This window comes from Acomys minous, assembly GCF_964271855.1.
Source record: "Acomys minous genome assembly, chromosome: 9".
NCBI classification, from domain to species: Eukaryota; Metazoa; Chordata; class Mammalia; order Rodentia; family Muridae; genus Acomys; species Acomys minous.
In genome coordinates, this window is record NC_140490.1 from 52443816 (window position 1) to 52453842 (window position 10027).

The following is a 10027-nucleotide window of genomic DNA, read 5'->3' on the forward strand; positions in this document are numbered from 1 at the left end:
CACCTATGACAGTTCCTAAGGACACTGGTGCATGTTCTCTTCTATTGGGAGCTAATTTTCCATCGGATGGAGCAAAGTTGCATTGTGATATGTGAACAGAACATCTGCAGCAGAGTCAGCCATGGTCTCATCGACATTTAGCCTGCATAATTCCTTGCTGTGGGTCTGTCCTGGACACTGTAGGCACTTTAAAGAGGCCCTAACCTCTGCCCATTAGATACTAGCTATGACCGTATGTATCTTCAGACTTTTCAAATGATCTCTAGGGAAAAAAAAAAAGCCTCCTCTTGAAAACCACTGATCTATACAGATTTGCTACAAAAAGTTCCCTTTCTTTTGTTAATAACTCTCTGATATAGATAACAGGGTGTTTTTTTAAAAAGCATTGTTCTTTTCAGCTGGAGTCTTTGAAGATGATGTGTTAAAGCATAAACATTCCAGGCTTTGGAGAGGCAAGGACTCTTTATATAAATACAGTGAGCCCTTGAGACCATCAGGGAGCATTGCAGAAAATAAAATTCTGTGTGTGGCATGGGAAAGACATTCTGAACTGACCATTTATCTCTGGCTTGCTTCACTAATGGCCACAACATGACACTCTCCGTGTGCTTGTCTTTAAGCTTCTCAATGTCTAATCATGGCTGAAAAGAATATATTCTTCTTTTGAAAATAGAACGACTATTTGTAAAGACGGTTCAGTTGGCAGGAGGCTGTGCTGTCACTCCCTGGGTTCTATTTTTGCTGAGAGGAGCCACTGCCTTTAAAAGAGATACTGAGTTTTGTGTTCAGTTAAATGGTTTTTGCTGCACAATGACCTAAGAAAAATTTGCTTAATGGTCAAATGTTCAGAGGGTGGAAATGCATCAATCACCAGAAAGGCTTGTGAATTTTTGACAGTTGCCTAATACTGGTACTTCTGACTGCCAGTGCTGGACTGACAACAGAAGGCTGCCCCAGCTGCCTATAAAAGGAATTTCTGATCACCATGGTACTGACCTCATCTATGCTCCCTGTGTAGGGAGTGAACGTGAAAGTGAGGGTGAGCATATGTCCTTGTTGTGTGCTGGAGCATCTTCTGGGTATATTCCAAGGAGTGGAATAGCTGGGTCTTGAGAAAGCCCTATTCCCAGCTTCCTGAGATAACGCCAGATAGATTTCCAAAGTGGTTGTACTAGTTTGCATTCCCACCAGCAATGAAGGAGTGTTCCTCTCTCTCCACATCCTCGCCAGCATGTGTGTCATTTGATCTTAGCCATTTTGATGAGTGTAAGATGGAATCTCAGAGTTGTTTTGATTTGCATTTCTCTGATGACTAAAGACGTTGAGCATTTCTTTAAGTATTTCTCAGCTTTTTTATATTCCTCTGCTGAGAATTCTTTTTAGTTCTGAGCCCCATTTCTCAATTGGGTTATTTGGTTTGGTGGTGTTTAATTTCTTGAGTTCTTTATATATTTTGGATATTAGAACTTTGTCAGATGTAAGGTTGGTGAAGATCTTTTCCCAGTCTGTAGGCTGTCATTTTGTTCTGTTGACAGTGTCTCCTGCCTTACAGAAGCTTCTCAGCCTCATAAGGTCCCATTTATTAATTGTTGACCTTACAGCCTGGACTGTTAGAGTTCTGTTTAGGAAGTTGTCTCCTGTGCCAATGTGTTCCAGGCTCTTCCCCACTTTTTCTTCTAACCGATTTAGTGTCTCTGGTTTTATGTTGAGGTCTTTAATCCGCTTGGACTTGAGTTTTGTGCATGGTGACAAATATGGGCCCAGTTGCATTTTTCTACATGTAGACATCTAGTTAGACCAGCACCATTTGTTGAATATGCTGTTCGCCTTATTCATAATAGCCAGAACATGGAAACAGCCTAAATGTCCCTCAGTAGAAGAATGGATAAAGAAACTGTGATACATTTACACTATGGAATACTACTCAGCTATTAAAAACAAGGGATTTCCAAAATTTGTGGACAAATGGATTGAACTGGAAATGATCATAATGTGTGAGTTAACCCAGAAGCAGAAAGACTCAAATGGCATATACTTACTTATATCTGGACACTAGCCCAAGGGGCATAACCAATGAAAGTCTTCACTTACCAGGAAAGTAGGGTAGAGGGGAGGACATCCTGTTGGGACTCTAGGTGAGAGAATCATGGGAGAATGGGGAAATAGAAGGATCCAGACTGTCCTAGAATCCTACAAGAAGAACAATATGATGGGCGGATCTGGGCCCAGGGGCCCTGCTCAAACTATGGCACCAGCCAAGGACAATATGTGCAGTAAACTTTGAACCCTTACCAAAATCTAGCCAATGGACAGGACATTCCTGTGAGTGAAGAGTGGGGACTGACTTTCACACGAACTCTGGTGCCCCATATTTGACCATGTCCCCTGGATGGGGAGGCCTGGTGGCACTCAGAGGAAGGATAGCAGGCTACCAAGAAGAGACTTGATACTCGATACCCTATGAGCATATACAGGGGGAGGAGGTCCCCCTCAGTCATAGTCATAGGGGAGGGGAGTAGGGGGAAATGGGAGGGAGGGAGGAATGGGAGGATACAAAGGATGGGATAACAATTGAGATGTAATATGAATAAATTAATAAAATGAAAGAAAGAAAGTGAGGGTGAGGGGGAGAGGGGTGACAGAATGTCAGAACTTTCTAGTGAAAGACAAGAAATCTCTCAGTGAAAATGATTTGCTTTTAAGTTCAAAGTGTTGTTTTTTGCTAAGTGCTTTAGGACACCCATGCTAAGCCCTCAGACACACATATGTGCGTGTAGTCATTTCATGTGTCTAGAAAGGAGTTGGTTCAAGGACTATATCCAAACATACAGATACTCAGATGCCTACCCCTCATATAAAATTGCATAATATTTTCATGTAACCTGTGCAGAATCCCTAAATCAAATCAAATTTTCTGAAAATGACTTATGGCACCAAATGTAAGCCCATGCAAGTAGTTGTTATGCAGATTTTACTGGGGAAATGACTAATATAATTGTCAATTTGTAGATACAATTTTTTCAAATGTTCTCTGTCTGTGTTTAGTTAAAATATGGATTCAGAATATATGAATACAGAAAGCTGACTGTGTACATAAATACACATATATACAGATTTTGTATATATGCCCATATATACCATATTTTCTGGCATATAAGACAACTGGGTGTATAAGACAACCCCCAACTTTTCCAGTTAAAATGTAGAGTTTGGAATATACTCGCCATGTAAGACTACCCTTCTTCCAATGTACACCCTGTGCAGCAAACTCGGGCATGTGTCAATTTGCAGGCAGGGCACAGACTGCTAAGCGCTTTATTAAATACCACTGCCAGCCTACACTGCCCCTTTAAGGCACGCTCCACACTCAACCTGAAAGATGCACAGCCCTCCCAGTTGAATGGGCGGGTTCTGGTGGAGAGCCAGTCCATGATAATGTTCTCCTCCTTGAGGTACAGGAAGATGTGTTCCTTCCTGCTTCATACTCCCTGCACAGAGCATGGACTCAGCCATGGCACCTCCCATTACATGTGCCGGACATATAAAACAAGGGGAAGCAAGCTACAGGTAAGTACCCAGTGTATAAGATGACCCCTGACTTTGGTACGTATTTTTAGGGTATTAATAAGTCATCTTATATGCTGGGAAATATGGTATGTTTATATTTCTCTCTGTGTGTCTTGATTTCTGTCTTGTTCTCACCCTGAGACAGCCTTACTATGTGGTCTCTACCCAGGTGAAACTTACTATGTCTCCCAGGTTGCCCTCAAAGGCTGTGTGATTCCCCTGCCTCAGCCTCCCTACCTGGGAGATTACAGTTGTGCACTCTCATGCTCCACTTGTATTTGGCATTTAAAAAAATTTTTTTTATTTATTTATTTTATGAGTGCTCCATCTACAGGCCAGAAAGGGGCATCAGATCACATTATCGATGATTGTGAGCTACTATGTTGGTGCTGGGAATTGAACTCAGGACCTCTGGAAGAGCAGTCAGTGCCCTTAATCTCTCCAGCCTCTGTATTTGGCATTTTAAAAAACCATGTCAAGTCCTGAAACTGCACCATTACCATGCCTGTATGAATAGGTGAAGCTGTTTGGTTTGGGATTATTTGGTCCACTGCTGTGTAAATATTTCAACAGGGCCTCCATGATTTGACTGGATAAATTAGCTAGTTGAGGCCCTAATTAATCAGCTAGTTGGTATCAAATGGCCTGTGGGTTGGAAAGAAGGTCCAAAATCTAGTCTTTCCAAGGGAATGAGGGTCCAGAGCTCATGTTGGAAAAACAAACCACATCAACACAGGAACTATGAGTCAAGTCTCTTCTTTAATCATTTTTGTTGTTGTTGCTCTTTGGTGCTAGGTATGGACCCCATGACTATGCACATACCAGTCACACACTATCCTTGTGACCTACACCATCGGTTTATTCAGTGTTTATGGGTGTTTATTTATTTGTTTTTATTTTATATGTACAGGTGGTTTGCCTGCATTCAGGTAAATGTGCGACATGTGTGAGGTGTGTGTGAGGAGGCCAGAAGATGCTGTTGTATCCTCTGGGACTGGAGTTACAGATGGTTGTTAGCTGCCAGGTGGGTGCTCGAAGCTAAACTTGGGTCCTCTGCAAGAGCAGCTGATGTTCTTAACTGTTGGGCCATTCCCTGTGTAGAGTAGGATAGGGTTAAGCCAGGGACACATATACCCTAACAGACTTTGAGTGATGCAAAAAATGCTATTTTGTAATAGAAGCTCAAGAAAGACTAGGAATAAAGCCAATCTAAAATACAAAGAAAGATGGGTGGCGCCTGCCAAACGTCTAAATCCAAGCAGCTATGTTCCGGCCTCTGTCCTAACCTGTCAGAAAGAGAAAGGACCACGTATCCCTTTCTCCCAGCTCAGAAAATGGACAGTTCAAAGAGAATCGTCAAACAAAGCAGTCCTAGTGGTTGTAGATGTTTCTCCCCTCACTGATGTAATGATCCCTCGTTGTTATGCCAATCCAGGCATGGCCCACCCCCAAATAGTTGAATAAACTTTCCTCGAGATGCTCTCCCACCTTGAAAACAAATGAAGGGTCTGGTGTGTTGGAAATTGGTCTTTTGGGCTACAAAGATGGCTCAGCAGCTAAAAGCATGTGCTGCTTTTCAGGAGGACCAGAGTTCCACTCTCAGCACCGTCCTCTGGGTGGCTCACAGCTGCCTGTAACTCTAGCCCCAATGGTTCCCGCCCTTCTGGCCGTTGCTGGCACCTGCAGTCCGACACACAAGCCTCCACACAGCCGCACAGGCATCACACGTAATTTAACTAAAGTCTTTAACCGTTTCCATTGGTCTTTGAACTTAGGAGAGTACAGGGACTCTGGGACTTGTGGTTGAAGCCGGGCAGCAGCTGATTTCCCCAGCAGTAGAAACTGCTGTTGCGGGATCTTTTTACTGAGGCTCCCTCCTCTCCTTCATCCCCCACTCTGCCCTGATACAGCCAAGTAAAGGGAGGCGCTCCACTGCCTGCACACCCAGCCAAAAGGAATCTTACATACCTCTCTGCCGAGTGTGAAATCCTAACTATAAATACCTAAACGAACGGATGCTTAAAACATTTTTAAACCAAGATGTGTGATGCAAAGTGGAGTTATTAATATCAAGAGAAAAGAACACACTCGGAGACCTGGGAATTAAGTTTCAGTTTGCCTCTGCTGTGAGGAGGAATCGTTTTGAGAGGGAATAGAGAGGTGCAGTACTATGTTTCCTTTGCTCCTACTTTTTCACTACTGTCACCCAGCCGGTCATTTGGGTAACCAACCATGTCGTCAGATTCAACATCCTTGTATCTGTTAAAAAGCATTTTCTTGGGGCTGGAGAGATGGCTCAGTGGTTAAGGGCACCACCTGCTCTTTCAAAGATCCTGAGTTCAATTCCCAGCAACCACACGGTGGCTCATAACCATCTGTAATGTGATAAGGTGCTCTCTTCTGGCTTGCAGGAGTACACGCAAGCGGAGCGCTGTGTACATAATAATAAATAAATACATCTTTTTTTTTAAAAGCGTTTTCTTGCCGGGTGTGGTGGCACATGCTGACAATCCCAGCACTCAGGGAGGCAGAGGCAGGCAGATCTCTGTGAGTTCCAGGCCAGTCTGGTTCATAAAGAGAGTCGAGGACAGCCAAAGAGACCCAGAAAAACCTTGTCTCGAAAAGCAAAAAACCAAAAAAACCAAAAAACCAAAAAACTTTTCCCAGTTGAATCCTCTTTGGTCCTGCCCTGTTTCCTATACTTTCATCTAAGATAAGTGCAGATTCCATCATAAGAGGGAAAATAAAAATGCAGAGCATCCATCTTCACAAAACAAGCAAACAAAACCAGGTAAGCATCCTCCTCCATACCCACCACTGAAAACAAATAGGAGATATTTGGGGGCATTGTGATGTCTTATTATCCAAGACAGGTTATTATTATTTTTTTAGTCATTTCTAGTTATGAAAGAAAGCCTGCTTTCAGATGAACTAGTAAATGTTTCATTTAAATAGTTTTGAATTTTTTTTTATTTAAAGTGATTTTTTAATTTAAAGTTATTACTGTCTGCATAAGAGAATTTATGGCCACTAGAGCAGAGGCCGTGGACGACTCATATTTCCAGTTTGGTGGAAGGACACACTTAGTTTTATAGTACTGAGCCAAGCAGTGAATTCTGGTCTCCATAGAATCGGGTGGGATTTAGCATCCTTCTCCTTTATGTTCCTCTCAAGCTCTCGCAGACAGTGACTGCTTTCTCATTCAAATGGTTGAGGTCCTTAGAGAGGTCAGGGGCAAGGCTGTTGAACTTACGAATTCTCAAGGGTTTATTACCGGTCACAAAACAGACCTGTGCCACACCATGTGTGTCTTCAGGATCCCACCTATCTCAGAAGGAGTCAGGCCTTTCTTGGCCTGTTTATAAATCTGTTCCTTTACATCATGAGACATCAACTCCAGCCATGTGGGGATGTGTCAGTAGTTGGGGAGCCCTAATTAGGACAGGCCCATCCTGAGGATGTGCATACAGCCCATGACAGACGGATGGATGGACGGTGGCAGCGAAGAAGGCTAGTCTTGAAAATTAAAACAAAAAGTTTCATTAATCCATAATAGTCATCCATATTTGGGGATGTTATATGATATCAATATATCTCTATAATGTGCAATGGCCAGAGAAATTGGCATGCACATCAGCCTACACATTTATCCTTTTTTCTGTATTGAGAACATTTAAAATCCTCTCAACAATCATTTTGAAACAAATAACAATTTTTAACCACTGCTGCCCTGCCAAGACAGAGACCAGGTTTCGTTTTCTCAATGGCTTCAGGACAACCAGAACGGAATGTTCTGGGGCCTAATAGGTCTGTAGGCCAAACAACCATGTTCAACAGATGTTGGCCAAGACCTGGTGCCCAAGACTCCGGAAGCAGGTGACTTTAGAGTCAAGTATCAACTTTTGCTAGTGGGGAGGAAGGGCAGACTAGTGCCTGCCTCCAAACTGGGTAGGGAGATGCTAACAAATGTCTATTTACCCCAGATAGGGAGCCAGTGACAAACCAAAAAAAAAAAAAAAAAAAAAAATGGCACCAAGTTAGTGAACCAGTGAACCAATTGGGACTACTTACAGTAACTTAAAGGCAGAGGGACAACACAGAAAAGCTGCAAGGTCTACTTAAAGGTGGCTTCCCAGGGCAGAGAGTCTCCTCTTCCTAGCAAGTCCTTTTTTGTTCTTATAAAGTTGAGGAGAGGCCTTGTGAATCTTGTCAGTTTCAGCTTTTTTGGACTTGGGTCATTTACTTCCTGAGGCTCACGAGCTTCCCTCCTCCCTGTAGGAGGAAATGTCTCAATCTGAAGGGACTTGTTAGGTAACAATCCCTTGGAGCGACTTCATCAATGGCCAGGTGCAGTTTAGACAAGATCCCAATGGTGGAGCTACATGTCATTGTGAACTCCCTGGTTATGAAATAAGCCCACGAGAGCAGCCAGTGTTCTGAGCACTGGGCAGGGCTGAGAGATGTTAGTTACCTACTCCTCCCGCAAGGAACTCACCACAGAGGAGAGCAAGCACTTTCAGGTGACAGAAGCACTCCATGAACTAGAGCTTCAGAGTAGACAGAGAAGAGGAACACCTGCTGCTCCAGCACAGGCCACCCAAGCAGCACCTCTCACTCATCCTCAGGGTAGAAGTCAGAGGTGATTCAGTTCTGGCTCATCCAAAGCCTGACCTGGCCCAAATCCTGGTACCTAGGGTCCTGAAGGTGGGAAAGAGAACTCATAAGACACATGGGTTCTCTTTGGACCCAGACACCTCCCAGAAGTCTCATTCTGAAGGTTATAGTATCAAGACCTGTAAGAAAGCCCAGAAACCCTCTTCCCCAGGGTTGCTGTGTGCAGTAACCACAGAAATGACTGAAGATGCTGTGACCTCCAAGACCCACAAGATGGACATCCCAGCGGTAGAGGAGAGAAACAACTGCCTTTATAGCATGGTCTATAGCATGGCAAAGTGTGTGCGCTCCACTGCTCTCTAGAGTAATTTTCATCTCAGAGACTCACCTTAAAAACCAACCAACCAAACAAACAAACAAGAAAACAGTCTTGCCTCTGACCTCAGAATGCTATACCTAAAATAAAACAAAAGCTCTTACATGGAGGTGAGAGATGGGCACACAGTTGAGTTCTGAATGGCAACAGTGAAAAGCTCCCCCAGGCGTCAGAGACCATTTTGTATTGCTTTGAAGCTCAGTGAGAAAAAATATCAGTTGTGATATTTGGGGCAACCCCATAACCTTTCTTCATCTCACTTACCCTGAATGAGAACTTTGATCCTTGACTACTAGGTAAGCAATGTCTATGGCTGTCCACATTATCATGTTTAATGTGAACATTGAGAAATCGTGGCCTTGAGATGGCTACCAACTAGTCTAGACATCCCAGGTCCTCATGACACACTCTACCTTGTAAATTAGGAGGACTAAGGCCTGTGTGAGTGCCGGTGATAGCTAATAGCCAGACCTGGTAGAGACCACTTTGTTTACGTGAAGCCAGAGGTCCCTTGGATTTTGGTCTGCCTGGACCACTTGGTCCTGTAGCCAGTTCCTCCTTCTTGTTGCCTTTCTGGTCTCTTCAGCTGGAGGGCTGCTTCTCTTTATGTGTCAGGAAAACCAACCAAACAAACAAACAAAAAAACCCCAAACAAATCCCACTAGTCTTGCATCTCCTCTCTCTACTTTGAAAGTAAAACTAGTTTAACTCACCATTTGGTTGAAAACTTCTTAAAGTGTATGATAAACGGCCCATCATGTTTGCTTGTCAGCTGGGTTTGGTTTACAGTACTGGAGAAGGAATGTAGGGCTTTGCTCAGGCCAGCCAGACCTGGCCTCTACCCATGTCTGAGCTCCACCCTCAGCTTCCGGGCGGTAGGCTGTTGGAGAGAAATGAAGGTATTGAGTACAGGCCCACTGGGAGCTGAGGAGACTGAAACCAGTGGTGTCACCTTATTTGGAATCCCTTTTAGATCAGGGCCTGGAGTTTTTGTGGAGGGAGTCGAGCAGGGAGAACTAGCAGCTTTTCTAGAATGAAAGCATTTACATCAAAACGAATTCATGCTTCATGGAGTGCATCTTACCAAGAACGAGAAGAAAGAAACAGCCTTTCTACCTCTCATCCCTGCAGTGTGTCCACTGCCTGGACCACTTTTCTTAGATGCTTGCTGGATTTTGCCTAGGATATCATTTTGTTAACATGAGATGACCTTCTCACAGAGAAGCCCTGGAGTCTAACATTCAGAAAAATGATGTCATAGCTCTCATACTGATTTTATATATATATGGAGGGAGAAAGCAGGTATGGGGGTAACTTAGGACATTTTTATACTCTGCCATTATGACAGCAGCACATTTCTAAAGGAGAACTTAGAATACCCATTAGATGTGTATTCAGGCAAAGCTCCCATCAAAAGTCTCCCATCAATAGCACAGCAGGAAGTGGCTTTTCAATCATGGCTGTAATTAG

General features: G+C 43.5%; 1 long non-coding RNA gene across 1 annotated transcript; it reads right to left on the minus strand.

Moving 5' to 3' along the window:
• Nucleotides 1-6415: 6415 nt before the first annotated feature.
• Nucleotides 6416-9804, minus strand: LOC311604521. The gene is made up of 3 exons (XR_014781537.1): nucleotides 9271-9804; nucleotides 7639-8265; nucleotides 6416-7083 (listed from the first exon to the last, which is right to left on the minus strand). It is a non-coding gene; the product is annotated as an uncharacterized lncRNA (long non-coding RNA).
• Between the last annotated feature and the right edge of the window lie 223 nt (nucleotides 9805-10027).